The sequence below is a fragment of the Xenopus laevis genome, chromosome 5L (assembly GCF_017654675.1).
Source record: "Xenopus laevis strain J_2021 chromosome 5L, Xenopus_laevis_v10.1, whole genome shotgun sequence".
NCBI lineage: Eukaryota > Metazoa > Chordata > Amphibia > Anura > Pipidae > Xenopus > Xenopus laevis.
This window is the reverse complement of record NC_054379.1, coordinates 50,541,132-50,558,748: the sequence shown is the minus strand read 5'-3', so window position 1 is coordinate 50,558,748 and position 17,617 is coordinate 50,541,132. Positions and strand designations below refer to the sequence as shown.

The 17,617-nt window shown below is 40.8% G+C and overlaps 1 protein-coding gene across 3 annotated transcripts in view; it reads left to right on the top strand.

Annotated features, from left to right (window-relative positions):
• LOC108716694 (metabotropic glutamate receptor 1) overlaps positions 1–17,617 on the top strand; it is a 215,031-nt gene that overhangs the window by 27,361 nt on the left and 170,053 nt on the right. The window lies entirely within an intron of this gene.

The following is a 17,617-nucleotide window of genomic DNA, read 5'->3' as shown; positions in this document are numbered from 1 at the left end:
ATTTGCACACTGTTTTCTTCAACCCGCCATCTAGCTGTGTGACCTTGTTCACATTCTGTCTAAATATCCATAATATTACCGTCTCCAGAAAAAACACCGGAGTGACTTTTTTCAAGCAGCATTCATATATTTTACGTAATCCGTATCCACCGCTGTAGTAGTGTATACGTTGACCTTGTAGGCATTATTTGCACACTGTTTTCTTCAACCCGCCATCTAGCTGTGTGACCTTGTTCACATTCTGTCTAAATATCCATAATATTACCGTCTCCAGAAAAAACACCGGAGTGACTTTTTTCAAGCAGCCATAATATATTTTACGTAATCCGTATCCACCGCTGTAGTAGTGTATACGTTGACCTTGTAGGCATTATTTGCACACTGTTTTCTTCAACCCGCCATCTAGCTGTGTGACCTTGTTCACATTCTGTCTAAATATCCATAATATTACCGTCTCCAGAAAAAACACCGGAGTGACTTTTTTCAAGCAGCATTCATATATTTTACGTAATCCGTATCCACCGCTGTAGTAGTGTATACGTTGACCTTGTAGGCATTATTTGCACACTGTTTTCTTCAACCCGCCATCTAGCTGTGTGACCTTGTTCACATTCTGTCTAAATATCCATAATATTACCGTCTCCAGAAAAAACACCGGAGTGACTTTTTTCAAGCAGCCATAATATATTTTACGTAATCCGTATCCACCGCTGTAGTAGTGTATACGTTGACCTTGTAGGCATTATTTGCACACTGTTTTCTTCAACCCGCCATCTAGCTGTGTGACCTTGTTCACATTCTGTCTAAATATCCATAATATTACCGTCTCCAGAAAAAACACCGGAGTGACTTTTTTCAAGCAGCATTCATATATTTTACGTAATCCGTATCCACCGCTGTAGTAGTGTATACGTTGACCTTGTAGGCATTATTTGCACACTGTTTTCTTCAACCCGCCATCTAGCTGTGTGACCTTGTTCACATTCTGTCTAAATATCCATAATATTACCGTCTCCAGAAAAAACACCGGAGTGACTTTTTTCAAGCAGCCATAATATATTTTACGTAATCCGTATCCACCGCTGTAGTAGTGTATACGTTGACCTTGTAGGCATTATTTGCACACTGTTTTCTTCAACCCGCCATCTAGCTGTGTGAGCTTGTTCACATTTTGTCTAAATATTGATAATATTATCGTCTCTAGAAAAACCACTTGAGTTACTTTTTTTCAAGCAGCATTCATATATTTTACGTAATCCGTATCCACCGCTGTAGTAGTGTATACGTTGACCTTGTAGGCATTATTTGCACACTGTTTTCTTCAACCCGCCATCTAGCTGTGTGAGCTTGTTCACATTTTGTCTAAATATTGATAATATTATCGTCTCTAGAAAAACCACTTGAGTTGCTTTTTTTCAAGCAGCATTCATATATTTTACGTAATCCGTATCCACCGCTGTAGTAGTGTATACGTTGACCTTGTAGGCATTATTTGCACACTGTTTTCTTCAACCCGCCATCTAGCTGTGTGAGCTTGTTCACATTTTGTCTAAATATTGATAATATTATCGTCTCTAGAAAAACCACTTGAGTTGCTTTTTTTCAAGCAGCATTCATATATTTTACGTAATCCGTATCCACCGCTGTAGTAGTGTATACGTTGACCTTGTAGGCATTATTTGCACACTGTTTTCTTCAACCCGCCATCTAGCTGTGTGAGCTTGTTCACATTTTGTCTAAATATTGATAATATTATCGTCTCTAGAAAAAACACTTGAGTTGCTTTTTTTCAAGCAGCATTCATATATTTTACGTAATCCGTATCCACCGCTGTAGTAGTGTATACGTTGACCTTGTAGGCATTATTTGCACACTGTTTTCTTCAACCCGCCATCTAGCTGTGTGAGCTTGTTCACATTTTGTCTAAATATTGATAATATTATCGTCTCTAGAAAAACCACTTGAGTTACTTTTTTTCAAGCAGCATTCATATATTTTACGTAATCCGTATCCACCGCTGTAGTAGTGTATACGTTGACCTTGTAGGCATTATTTGCACACTGTTTTCTTCAACCCGCCATCTAGCTGTGTGTATTATCGTTTCCAGAAAAACCAACTGAGTTTTTGTTGTTGTTGTTGTTTTTTTAAAAATAATGCCAGGCAAAGGCAGGCCGCCACGCAGAGGCCGTGCTAGGGGCCGTGCTGCTATGCAATCCTGTGGCCCTAGCAAATTGCCCAGTTTTAAAAAGCCAATGACCCTGAACTCCCAAAATGCTGAAGAGGTAGTTGACTGGCTTACACAGCACACCCCATCCTCTACCGTTTCTAACTTTACCACAACATCCTCCTCATCCTCCACTGCTATGGCCACCCCACGTAACACTTCCTCCACCACCGGTGCCCCTTCTTCACTGGGGTCAGAGGAGTTATTTTCCCATGAGTTTCTTGAACTGAGTAATGCGCAACCATTATTGCCAGAAGAAGATGAAGGAGATGAGGACCTTACACCAGATTTAATTCTGGCAGAGAACACGATAGAGATGGACATAATGAGTGATGAGGAGGAGGTCCCCGCTGCTGCTTCCTTCTGTGATGTGTCAGAAGAAATTGATGCATCTGAGGAGAATGATGATGAGGAGATTGATGTTTTGTGGGTGCCTAGTAGAAGAGAGCAAGAGGAGGGTAGTTCAGATGGAGAGACGGAGAGTCAGAGAGGCAGTAGGAGAATAAGACTTAGAAGAAGCAGGGAGGACAGCCCGCAGGGATCAGTAGGGCAACAACATGTATCGGCACCTGTGTTCAGCCGGCCAACGCACCCGCCATTGCCGCCAATGCCGCCAACTTCTACTGTTACCGCCAGATCGCACACTTCCAAAAAGTCAGCAGTGTGGGATTTTTTTAATGTGTGTGCCTCTGACAAAAGCATTGTAATTTGCAATGAGTGCAGTCAGAAACTGAGCCTTGGTAAGCCCAACAGCCACATAGGTACAACTTCTATGCGAAGGCACATGAGCGGCAAGCACAAAGCACTTTGGGAGCAACACCTCAAAGGCAACAGGCAAACTAAAAGCCACACTCCTTCTGGTCCAGCATCTTACTGCTCTACCTCTGCTCTCCTTGACCCGTCTGAACCACCCTCCACTCCGCCTTCCACCTTGACCACCTGTTCCCATTCCCAGTCATCTGCCACCAGCCAAGTTTCTGTGAAGGCCATGTTTGAGCGTAAGAAGCCAATGTCTGACTGTCACCCCCTTGCCCGGCGTCTGACAGCTGGCTTGTCTGCACTCTTAGCCCGCCAGCTTTTACCATACCAGCTGGTGGACTCTGAGGCCTTCCGCAAATTTGTAGCAATTGGGACACCGCAGTGGAAGGTACCCAGCCGCAATTTTTTTTCTAAAAAGGGAATACCACACCTGTACCAACATGTGCAGAGCCAAGTTACCGCATCTCTGTCACTTAGTGTTGGGCCAAAGGTCCATATGACTACTGACGCATGGTCCTCCAAGCATGGTCAGGGCAGGTATGTCACCTACACTGCCCACTGGGTGAACTTGGTAATGGCTGGGAAGCAGGGAATGGGTAGCTCAACAACAACAGTGGAGTTGGTGTCACCGCCACGGATTGCACGCGGTTCTGCCACCACCTCTACTCCTCCATCGCTCTCTACCTCGTCTTCTTCTTCTTCTTACTCTGCTGCTGGGTCCTCCTTCTCCTCCTCCACACCTGTGCACCCCCAGCTCCCCCTAGGCTATTCGACGTGCCAGGTACGCCGTTGTCACGCTGTCTTGGGGATGACGTGCCTGGAAAGCAAAAACCATACCGGATCTGTACTCCTGTCATCTCTGCAGTCACAGGCCGATCGGTGGCTGACCCCACACCAACTGCAGATCGGAAAAGTGGTGTGTGACAATGGAAGCAATCTGTTGGCAGCGTTGAGACTAGGCAATTTAACACATGTGCCCTGCATGGCACATGTGTTAAATTTAATAGTCCAACGTTTTGTCTCCAAGTACCCAGGATTCCAGGACGTTCTCACCCAGTCCAGAAAGGTGTCGGCCCATTTCAGACGTTCCTACACAGCCATGGCACGCCTTGCTGACATTCAGCAGCGCTACAACATGCCAGTCAGGCGTTTGATTTCTGACAGCCAGACTCGCTGGAATTCAACGCTCCTTATGTTGGAACGTCTGCTGCAACAACAAAGGGCCGTCAACGAGTACCTTTTTGAACTGGGTGGTAGGACTGGATCTGCACAGCTGGGGATTTTTTTCCCCCGTTACTGGGTGCTTATGTGCGATGCCTGCAGGCTCATGCGACCTTTTGAAGAGGTGACAAATATGGTCAGTCGCACCGAAGGCACCATCAGCGACCTAATACCCTTCGCTTTCTTCCTGGAGCGTGCCGTGCGACGAGTGACAGATGAGGCTGTAGACCAGCGTGACGAGGAGCTGGAAGCGCACGATTTCTGGTCGGAATCACCAGAACGAACCCAGGCACCTGCTGCAACGCAGGGAGAGGTGCCAGAAGTGGAGTCAGAGGAGGAAGGTGGCTTTGTGGAGGAGGAGGAGGAGGACCAACAGGAGCAGGCTTCCCAGGGGGCTAGTGGTGACCTTTTGGGGACCCCTGGTCTTGTACGTGGCTGGGGGGAGGAGACCGTGGATGATGCAGTCCTTGATAATGAGGAAGCGGAGATGGATAGCTCTGCATCCAACCTTGTGAGAATGGGGTCTTTCATGCTGTCATGCCTGTTGAAGGACCCCCGTATCAAGAGGCTTAAGGAGAAGGACCTGTACTGGGTCGCAACGCTACTAGACCCTCGGTACAAGCATAAAGTGTCAGAAATGTTACCAACATACCACAAGTCCGAAAAGATGCGGCATTTACAAACCAGCCTGCAAAACATGTTGTACAATGCTTTTAAGGGTGATGTCACTTCAGGAACTCATCAACATTCCAGGGGCAGAGGTGCCAGTAATCCTGCCACGAGCACACCTGCAAGGACAAAGCCCTTTGGCCAGTCTGTAACGTCAGACATGCAAATGTTTTTCTGTCCAAGGCAGCGCCACAACCCTTCTGGATCCACCCTCAAAGAACGCCTCGACCGGCAGGTAGCGGACTACCTGGCATTAACTGCAGATATCAACACTCTGAGGAGCGATGAACCCCTGGACTACTGGGTGCGCAGGCTTGATCTGTGGCCAGAGCTGTCACAATTTGCCATGAACCTCTTGTCTTGCCCAGCCTCAAGTGTGCTCTCAGAAAGGACCTTCAGTGCAGCAGGAGGGATTGTAACTGAGAAGAGAACTCGCCTAGGTCACAAAAGTGTCGATTACCTGACCTTTATTAAAATGAATGAGGGGTGGATCTCGGAGGGTTACTGCACGCCGGAAGACTTGTTCTGACTTCTATGCAGCTGTCCTTCTCTTCAAGCCTCATGACTCCACACACAGCTGTCCTTTAGCGTCCTCCTCCTCCCTCCGCCACCGTTACAAACTAGGGTGCAAACCCTACTGGTTTAATTTTTTCTGGCCTCTGTGCTTCAGTGGCTGCAACCAAAAAAACTGGGCAAACAATGTCTACAAGGTCAACGTATGGCAAAAAATGACTATTTTCAGCATTTATATGGCATATTTTTTCTGGCAACTGTGCTTCAGTGGCTGCGTCCAAAAAAATGCATATTTTCAGCATTTATATGGCATAATTTTTCTGGCCTCTGTGCTTCAGTGGCTGCAACCAAAAAAATTTATATTTTCAGCATTTATATGGCATAATTTTTCTGGCAACTGTGCTTCAGTGGCTGCGACCAAAAAAATGCATATTTTCTGCATTTATATGGCATAATTTTTCTGGCCTCTGTGCTTCAGTGGCTGCAACCAAAAAAATTTATATTTTCAGCATTTATATGGCATAATTTTTCTGGCCTCTGTGCTTCAGTGGCTGCAACCAAAAAAATGCATATTTTCAGCATTTATATGGCATAATTTTTCTGGCAACTGTGCTTCAGTGGCTGCGACCAAAAAAATGCATATTTTCAGCATTTATATGGCATAATTTTTCTGGCCTCTGTGCTTCAGTGGCTGCAACCAAAAAAATGCATATTTTCAGCATTTATATGGCATAATTTTTCTGGCCTCTGTGCTTCAGTGGCTGCAACCAAAAAAATGCATATTTTCAGCATTTATATGGCATAATTTTTCTGGCAACTGTGCTTCAGTGGCTGCGACCAAAAAAATGACTATTTTCAGCATTTATATGGCATATTTTTTCTGGCCTCTGTGCTTCAGTGGCTGCGGCCAAAAAAACTGGGCAAACAATGCCTACAAGGTCAACGACGTTGACCTTGTAGGCATTGTTTGCCCAGTTTTTTTGGCCGCAGCCACTGAAGCACAGAGGCCAGAAAAAATATGCCATATAAATGCTGAAAATAGTCATTTTTTGCCATACGTTGACTCAACGTATATGGCAAAAAATTACTATTTTCAGCATTTATATGGCATATTTTTTCTGGCAACTGTGCTTCAGTGGCTGCGACCAAAAAAACTGGGCAAACAATGCCTACAAGGTCAACGTATGGCAAAAAATGACTATTTTCAGCATTTATATGGCATATTTTTTCTGGCAACTGTGCTTCAGTGGCTGCAACCAAAAAAACTGGGCAAACAATGTCTACAAGGTCAACGTATGGCGAAAAATTACTATTTTCAGCATTTATATGGCATATTTTTTATGGCAACTGTGCTTCAGTGGCTGCGTCCAAAAAAACTGGGCAAACAATGCCTACAAGGTCAACGTATGGCAGTTGTTTAAAGAGAACAGTAGATTACTAGCCAGCAAAGCTACCTAAGCTAAAATGTCCCTCAAATCCCTGCAGACTTCTGTCCCTCCAATACAGAGCAGTATCAAGCAGATTACTAGCCAGCAAACTTACTATCATCTGTCCCTGAAATCACTAACAGCTCTCCCCCTACACTATCTCTTCCAAGCACACACAGGCAGATTTTTCAGATACATTTTTGCCCTTGATCCCCCTCTGGCATGCCACTGTCCAGGTCGTTGCACCCTTTAAACAACTTTAAAATCATTTTTCTGGCCAGAAATGTCTTTTCTAGATGTTAAAGTTCGCCTTCCCATTGAAGTCTATGGGGTTCGCGAACCGTTCGCGAACCGCTCGCACTTTTGCGCAAGTTCGCGAATATGTTCGCGAACTTTTTTTCCGACGTTCGCTACATCCCTACTGGAAAGTCCCTCTTTTCTCTGCACTGAACAGCCAGAAAAAAAACAGTTTCTAACTTAATTAGCTTTTGGCAGAGAGCTCAGAACAGCTAACAGGTGCAAATAAGATACTTTGTAACAATTTTGACTCTGGTTGGTGCTGGTAGTGGTGAACTACTAGGAGGAGCAGCACACCAGTCCCTCTTTTCTCTGAACTGAACAGCCAGAAAAAAACCAGTTTCTAACTTAATTAGCTTTTGGCAGAGAGCTCAGAACAGCTAACAGGTGCAAATAAGATACTTTGTAACAATTTTGACTCTGGTTGGTGCTGGTGGTGGTGAACTACTAGGAGGAGCAGCACACCAGTCCCACTCCCCAACACAGCTAGACTAATAGCACTGGGCTCTTACAGTAGCAAAGTAAAAAAAAACAAAAAAGAAAATAAAAGCAGTCCTTACAAGGACTATTGGGTTACAGGCAGCAGTCAGCAGATGAGAGATCAGCAGCAGGACAGCTGCCCACAGCAGCTACATACAGAGCACTGCAGTAGAAGGTAGATTACTAGCCAGCAAAGCTACCTAACCTAAAATGTCCCTCAAATCCCTGCAGAGTTCTGTCCCTACAATACAGAGCAGTATCAAGTAGATTACTAGCCAGCAAAGTTACTATCAACTGTCCCTCAAATCACTAAACAGCTCTCTCCCTACACTAGCTCTTCCAAGCACACACAGGCAGAATGAAAAAAGACTGCAGGGCTTCAGTTTATATATGGAAGGGGAGTGGTCCAGGGGGTGTGGGGGTGGTCCAGGAGGGAGAGCTTCCTGATTGGCTGCCATGTATCTGCTGGTCTGGGGTGAGAGGTCAAAAATAAGCGCCAGCTAAGGCGAACCCAAATTGGCGAACGTCGCGCGAACATTCGGCAGACGCGAACAGCCGATGTTCGCGCGAATTAGTTCGCGGGCGAACAGTCCGCGACATCCCTACTGAGGAATACTTATGTGTCTATTTAAAGGGAGGTATTGACGCAGGACATATTGACACTGGACATATTGGAGTTGGGTGTAATGACGTCCATTCTGGAACCCACATTGATCTGCAACCTGGTGCATACTGTACATACACCATAGATTCCCATGTTACCTTTTGTGGCCCCTGTTGACCAGGATCCTGCCGGTAAGTCTTACATTGTGTCAGGGAGCAGCTACAGTATCTGGTTACTTTCCCATTGTTCTGTTGTTGGGGGGGGGGTGATATATCTCAAACTTGCAATACAGCAGTAAAAAGTGACTGTAGTTTATTAGACCATAAATCACATGACTGAGGGCTCCTGAAAAACTGACAATGTGTCTAGCCCCATGTCGGATTTAAAAATTAAATATAAAAAAATCTGTTCTTTTGAAAAACAGATTTCAGTGCAGAAGTCTGCTGGAGCAGCACTATTAACTGATGCGTTTTGAAAATAACTCAGCAAACTTGGAGTCTGAGTGCAACTCAGCAAACAGAGAGTACACAGAGTGGTCTTTTTACACCCCCCTGGCACAAATTGCAGGTCACTCGCAACAAAAAATGTGTTAGTTATCTGCGGAGTGCAAAGATTTGTGGGTTACCCGCAGACCCCTCTACATAGAAAGCAGACCTGAGACCTGCATGTATATATTAAACAATACACAAGTAGAACAGAAGTGACATCAGAAAGCTAAATACAAAAAGGTACAAATGTGTGTACATGTTAATGCCATTTATGAAAGGCACTTGCACATAAACATGATCCTTGCATTTCCATGAACTTGTGCTTATAGACATAAGTAACTTGGGAATTACCACCATTCTGAATGGCATCTCACACACAGCAGGTTACATCAATAGCTCCAACAAGTGGCAAGTAAACTTTACGGTAAAGCCATTGTGACTGCTGTCATAAATGAGGCTTTTAGAGTGTACTAAGCCACGGATAGCAGCTGGAACCATATGGAGGAGGCATGACCCGGACCCAACCCTAAGAGGGAGCCCAATAGGTTTATGGTTAATTGGGAGGGGGCTGTGGAAGTGGGGTGGTCATGTTTCTACACACACAACAAATATTATTTACAGCACAGAAGTGCCACTAATTTGCCCCTGCATGTTACATAGTTACATAGTTAAATTGGGTTGAAAAAAGACAAAGTCCATCAAGTTCAACCCCTCCAAATGAAAACCCAGCATCCATACACATACCCCTCCCTACTTTTAATTAAATTCTATATACCAATACCTATACTAATTATAGAGCTTAGTATCACAATAGCCTTTGATATTATGTCTGTCCAAAAAATCATCCAAGCCGTTCTTAAAGGCATTAACTGAATCAGCCATCACAACATCACCCGGCAGTGCATTCCACAACCTCACTGTCCTGACTGTGAAGAATCCCCTACGTTGCTTCAAATGAAAGTTCTTTTCTTCTAGTCTAAAGGGGTGGCCTCTGGTACGGTGATCCACTTTATGGGTAAAAAGGTCCCGTTATTTGTCTATAATGTCCTCTAATGTACTTGTAAAGTGTAATCATGTCACCTCGCAAGCGCCTTTTTTCCAGAGTAAACAACCCCAACCTTGACAGTCTACCCACATAATTTAAGTCTTCCATCCCTCTAACCAATTTAGTTGCACGTCTCTGCACTCTCTCCAGCTCATTTATATCCCTCTTAAGGACTGGAGTCCAAAACTGCACTGCATACTCCAGATGAGGCCTTACCAGGGACCTATAAAGAGGCATAATTATGTTTTCATCCCTTGAGTTAATGCCCTTTTTTATGCAAGACAGAACTTTATTTGCTTTAGTAGCCACAGAATGACACTGCCCAGAATTAGACAACTTGTTATCTACAAAGACCCCTAGATCCTTCTCATTTAAGGAAACTCCCAACACACTGTCATTTAGTGTATAACTTGCATTTATATTATTTTTGCCAAAGTGCATAACCTGCATTTATCAACATTGAACCTCATTTTCCAGTTTGCTGCCCAGTTTTCCAATTTAGACAAATCACTCTGCAAAGTGGCAGCATCCTGCATGGAACCTATAGTTCTGCACAATTTAGCATCATCTGCAAAAATAGAAACAGTACTTTCAATGCCCACCTCCAGGTCATTAATAAACAAGTTGAAAAGCAAGGGACCTAGTACAGAGCCCTGCGGTACTCCACTAACAACACTGGTCCAATTAGAAAATGTTCCATTTACCACCACTCTTTGTAGTCTATCTTTTAGCCAGTTCTCTATCCAGGTACAAATACTATGTTCCAGGCCAACATTCCTTAATTTAACCAGTAACCTTTTGTGTGGCACTGTATCAAATGCTTTAGCAAAGTCTAAGTAAATCACATCCACTGCCACCGCAGAATCGAGGTCTCTACTTACATTCTCATAAAAAGAAATTAAGTTAGTCTGGCAAGATCTATTATGCATAAAACCATGCTGGAACAAACTCATAGTATTATGATTTGCTATGAAGTCCAGTATCTTATCCTTTATTAACCCTTCGAAAAGCTTTCCTATCACTGACGTCAGACTAACTGGCCTATAGTTTTGAGGCTGAGAACGGGATACTTTTTTGAATAGAGGCACCACATTAGCAATTCGCCAGTCTCTCTGCACTATGCCAGATCTCAATGAATCCTGAAAAATTAAGTAAAGAGGTTTGGCAATCACAGAGCTAAGCTCGCTAATTACCCTGGGATGATGATGAGATTCAATATACTTTATGGGAATTCTGGGGAAACCCACTGCATTGTGGGTAAAAACATGGCAATTTACCTACATTTTTTGCATTGCTTTTTGCTTTTGCGTTATTAAATCAGCCCTTTGTGCTCTTTATTTTTCTACACACAAATCAGTGTAGCCTTTAATGAGTTGCTCTTAACTATTTGCTCTTATGCTTGGAAGAAAGGACACATTCTTTGTTAAAATGTTGCTTACAATAGGTGAAATTCTTTTTAAGTTTGTGCTGGGGTTTCTGAAATGTCAAGATTACAAATGTTATTGGGTGAGAACAAAATTGCTTTGAAGAAAAACCACATAGGTTATACAGGTATGGGACCTGTTATCCAGAATACTCGGGTACTTGGGAGTTTCAGATACGGAGTCTTTCCATAATTTGGATCTCCATATCTTGTCTGCTAAAAAATTATTTAAACCTTAATTAAACCCAACAGGATTGTTTTGCCATCAATAAGGAGCCATTATATCTTAGCTGTGATAAAGTACAAGGTACTGTTTTATTATTACAGAGAAAAAGGAAATACATTTTTAAATTTAAATTAATAGGTCTATAGGTATTAGCCTTCCCATAATTTGGAACTTTCTGGATAACAAGTTTCCAGATAACGGATCCCATACCTGTAATTAAGAAAATGTATATTTTCAGTCATTTGACACATTTGCTAAATGACATTAACAACCTGGCAGCAGGCAGGAAAGCATACTGATTGCTAGATGGCATCAGCAAAGCTTATTTTGATGACATCAGTAAAGAGGGAAGAATTGAGCGCTCGCTATATTTCAAAGAAGGTTCTGAATGATTAGAAATGAGTTTTTGGGCATTTGTCTGTGGTCACAATGATGCTGAACTCCTTAATAACTTCAACTGTATTTATAGTATTAAATAAATTCGGCCCTTTAAATTCTCAAGTTAAAGCTCAGTCTTAGGGAAGGGGAAGAAAATACCATAAATAATTAAAAATCTTTAAGGGGCCGATTCACTAACTTCGAGTGAAGGATTCGAAGTAAAAAAACTTCGAATTTCAAAGTGTTTTTGGGGCTACTTCGACCATCGAATGGGCTACTACGACCTTCAACTACTACTACGACTTTGAATCGAGGGAATCGAACTAAAAATCGTTCGACTATTCGACCATTCGATAGTCGAAGTACTGTCCTTCGATCGTTGGATTTAAATCATTCAATTCGAAGGATTTAATCGTTCGATCGAAGGAATAATCCTTCGATCGTTCGATCGCACTATTTGTGCTAAAATCCTTCGACTTCGATATTCGAAGTCGAAGGATTTTACTTCCCAGTCGAATATCGAGGGTTAATTAACCCTCGATATTCGACCCTTTGTGAATCGGCCCCTTAGTGTCTAAGAAACCCTAGAAGCTATTGATTTTAGTTCTTTGATGTCTCTGATGCAATTTAAAAAATGCAAAATCGGCGAGTGTAATTCGTCACATGCTTGCACTTGCTCCCTTGACCTCTCCTTCATGATACATATCTTACTGCATACGAAGATATGTGTAGTTGATATGATTGAAACACAGGCCCTTTATATTCTGTACAGAAACCACAAATCATTATTCATCCCGCTTTGGCATTCCTTTCGTTTATGGCACTCAGACTTTTCTCTGTAGCAATATACTTGGGTACCATTAAATCTTAAAAGTAAAAAGCGTGTGATAGATTTCATTGTCCATATATTAAAAGCCTTTTTATAATAGTATTTTCACGTCTCATTCTACTTAAATATGATTGCCTTTGCTTTAACAAAACATTTGAGTTGTTATTCTTATTCAAAAAATCACACCCCTGGGGCCAACTTTGCTTCCAGAAATGCTGGTTTACAAGCAAAGAGACAGGAGTTACTTTACATTTATTTTGTAACGTGCAAAATTTAAATGTGTTGTCCACAGCATTTTTTTCACCCAAAATCAAATCTAGCCCATAAGTTTTCTCATGATGGGTGAGACAAAGTTATTTTTATGGTTTATCATGTGAAAATTTGTGGGTAAGATTAAACTTTAGGAGAAAAAAAACATTTCTCCTATTTCAGCTTCATTTTGTCCCCATATACATCAATAGAGTTTTCATGTGATATTTTCCTGAGATAAGTCTTTCTCACTGAATTGCATCAGGGTCTATGGGAAAATCTGGATTGATTTAGGAGATCATGCTTTAAATCAAAAATAAGAAGTTTAAACTCTCATATAAGGTATCATGGGAGGCACTCTAATTATGCGTTTATTTCTCTATGGAGTAATACTGAAGAAACATTTTGGGAAGAATATTAACAAATGTATTCATTATTTCAACAGTGGGATGGCAAATACACATTTCTGTTTATGTATTATTATAATTTGTGGTTTTGGTGCCAGAACACTAAGGAATACAATATATACTGCAGTATTTATTAGTAGTTTGATATCCTTTTATTTCATTTTTTTCAGTTCCAGTTCACTGAGATTGTTGACTTGCTGCTCTTGTTATTTACTAATGGAAGTACAATATGCAAAGTTCAATATTGGGTGTGAGTCGCCATGTTTTTTACCCACAATGCAGACTTTTTCCCCCATCATTCCAGTGTAATTACAACTATGGGTTTCCTTGTAAATTACTCCTGTAGTGCCAACCTCATTTGATCCTACAACCCAGTTTTAGTGTGTCCGCACTAGAGTCAAAGTCATTAGAAGCTCTTAAAGAAGTTATTCACCTCACAACACTTTTTCCAGTTCACTTGTTTTCGGTTCACCAGAAATAAAGACTTTTTCAATTACTTTCTATTTTCTATTTGTAACTGTTTTTCTAATATTGAAGTTAAAAGTTTCATTTTTCACCTTCTTATGTCTTTCTGAAGCATCTCTGGGAGGAGGACCAACTCTGTGAACTGTTCTAAACTGATAGATTAATTGATACATTTCTTATCTTTGGCCCTGCTGAGTAGAATCTCTGAGTTTCATTAAAGGCAGCTGTTATATAATTGATACAATAGTTGCTAATATTCCACAGAGTCTGCTGAGAAATGTATCAACTATTGTAGCAAATTGTAACAGTTCAGAATCTGCACCTGGATTACTGAGCTGCCAGACTCAAACCCCAGAGGCAGGAACATCAAACTTTTAAACTGCAATTTTGGAATAATGTTAAAAAATATGTATGTTGGGAGGGACTAGAGCTCAAAGCAATGGCATTACTAAATATTACTGAGACCCACAGCAAATAATTTTTCAGGCCCCCAAAACATCTAGAGGTTGAAGTGTTTTACCAATATTTATTGAAATTGTATATTATTTAGGGCCTCATGGTGCCCCTATACCTCCTGGACCCCCCCCCCCTTGCAGGGTCTGCTTACTCTTTAGTTACACCCCTAGCTCAGTGAGGAAGCATAGGGAACATGGTGATAAAATACATATCCCATGCATTTAGTGCCCTGGTTGAAATGGATGCCAGAACCTAAGTGCAAAGCAACATGTCATCAATTTCCCAATCTTTATGGAGAAAAAAGGGTTTCTTGTGAATTTATGACAGCTACAGAAACTAAACTCATATTATGTACATATTACCATTAAATACACTTACTTAGACTTAATTTGACCATGAAGTGAGATGTCCATGACATGACACGCACAGTCTATGATATTGTGTTAACTTGCACTTAGGTCTGTTCACCTGTCCAATTCAGAATATCTAGAAGATTATAATTGGGCTCCTAGGACAAAAAATGGAGACAGAGGTTAAAGCTGTCACTAACTAGGCGCTCTAAGATAACTCTGTTAAAGGTTTATTAATGATCAAGGTTTTTCCCTGTGATGATAAAAGCAGAAAGGCAAAGAAATATATTTTTAAAGCATAGTTCATTTTATAAGATTGAGAGAGGCTTTAATAGGCTACCCAGGAAAAGATTAGAGTTACTGATCCAGAAAGCACAGACAGAGTTGTGCACACTAATTATGCCAACACAGAAAGCAGAGAGTTCTTTTCCTGACAGCCAGATGTTGCAAATAACTGGTCATTGTGCTGAACTTCTATTGCACTAGATCATAGATTTGCCATTAGCTCTGATAAATGTCCTTAATGGACAGGAGCTCAGTGGCACTGCTAAAACTAGCATTGAGTTCTAAATGTAAAATAGTAAAATACAAAATTTATTACAGGGTTATAACACTTAGGGCAGATTTATCAAAGGTCGAAGTGAAAATTCGAATTAAAAAATTATTTCAAGCTTATTTTTGTACTTTGACTAGGGAATAGTCCAAATTCGATTGGAATTTCGATTGAATTTCGAATTTCGAAATGTATCATGTACTTTCTCTTTAAAAATTCGACTTTGACCATTCACCATTCTAAAACCTATTGAATTGCTGTTTTAGCCTATGGGGGACCTCCTTGAACCTATTTGAAGTCAATTGGTGGACTTTGAGAAATCGAAGGGTTTTTTGGGAAAAACTTTGAATCGTACGATTCAAATTTGAACAAAAATGGCCTGTTCGATCGAAAACGGACATATTCAGCCAAAACCCCCCCCCCCAAAACTTCAATTTCATTTTGGTTGGTCTTTTTTGAATTCGAATTTCAAAGTTTTCAAATTCGAGATTCAACCCTTGATTAATCTGCCCCATAATAACATGTTAATTTAAAAAAGAAATATATCAAAAGAGCCTCACAGTACAGTGAGTTGTATCCTTGGCATGTGATGTTTAACACAGAACAATGATTAATTATTTTGCAGTCAACCCCCAAAAAAGGTGTTTTTCAAGTTCAAGTTAACGTCTAGATATTTAATTAGAAGAAGAGAAATGTTTTTGTTACGTTTAATCTAGATACCTCTCCTTTATGGTTTTTAGCTAGAGAGATTTTCCATTTTTTCATTGTAATGCTCTAGGGACAAGGGGCGACCCAGTCTTTCTCAAATTGTATTCTTAAAAAGGTATTTAATTTTGAGCAGTGTCAGGACTTTTTGGTAGCCTTTTTGGTAGGGTATTTGAGAAGGCGTTGATTCTTATGACCCCTATATAATCGTGGGTTTCATGCTCGGTATCACATGAAAACTCATGGATGAGATTCAATTTGAGGAGAAAAAACTTTTCACTTGATCAACTGTGACTACAGGGAGCCATAACTGCTGACTTCTGAGGAGACTGTTTAGCAGAAGTCAGTATTAATGGACACATTTTTTCTCCAGCCATGGATTCGCTGCGAAATTCCGTATTTTGCCATCTGCTAATGTTTCTTATCACTCTTTTGTGTGGCCCATGCCACAGTGGCAACATAAGGGTTGCAGCAATAACATCTGAGTGAATACTCTTGTACTACAATACTCAATGCTATAATGGATAATCAAATGTGCATGCAGTGCATTGGAGATTTTCCTGCTATTGAATATTTCATTAAAGAACTGAAGAAAATTCTGTGAATATAATGGAATACCCACCTGAATGATGTGGTAATATGTATTTCCTTTTATCATACAAGCACTGATTAATAACAAATGTAGTATTAATAACAATTCAAATTAATACAATATTTGCACATTAGTATGCTTTATTTGTTTTGAATTTGTCTTTGTTTTATTGCAATCTGAAATGCAGGAATACTACAAATTCACGTGTTTCTGTAAATACAGTACATTCTACACTGACAGTGAGAGATTAAATGCCCATGATCCCGTTTAAGATTTGAGCTAAACGTCACTGTTGCGATTGGATTTTTTTTTACTTTCAGCTGATTTCTAATCTTAAACTAAACAGTGTATTGGTTTTAGATTTGAAAGAATAATGAACTTAATGCAACATTGTATTCCAGTTTAGCATAACTGTTCCATTAACCAGTGTACAATATTTATAAATGCAATGTTATATGTAAATTGATGATAGATAGATGATAGATAGATAGATAGAATATAGATAGAATATAGATAGATAGATAGATAGATAGATAGATAGATAATGATAGATAGATTGCGCCCACCCAAAGTCTGCTCCTTTTACTGCTGCTGAACCCCCTTTGAATTCAGGGCTTGGGTTTCCCTCAGGGTAATCTTGATAAACTCCAACAGTCTTATATAGTCCATACACATAGATCAACCCCTTATTGCAAAAAAACCCTTAATAGTACTTCAATCTTTCCAAAAATGTCACCACTATGAAAAAATGTGTTTGAATATGTTGCACTTATCTGTAAATGTAATTAGAATTAAAATCAGCACTTTTCTGCTTCTTAAAACAATGTAGCAGAAGACAGTTCTCCCCCAAGCCTGTTAACCAGCTGGCTTCTGCTACATTGCTTCAGGAGAAGCAGAGGATAAAATAACCTAGATAGATACAACAAATATGGGACCTGTTATCCAGAATGCTTTGGATCTCCATTCCTTGAGTCAACCAGAATATTTTACTGTATAAACACTAACTAAACCTGTTAGGAGAAAACGAATGGGTATTGATCGAAGGAGCCCCATTTCAGTCTTTCATCTGAGTTATAGGACTGGGCACCCCTGAGAGTACAGAATTGCTATGCCCATATTTAAAATCAGGATGAGAACATAGGTTTAATATAAAATTCATATAAAATGGTCCATGAACAAATTTCCCCATATATGCATCCTGCTCCTGTAGTAGATTCAGTGCAACAATCCCTTCTTTCTGTACACCGGGTCCTAGGA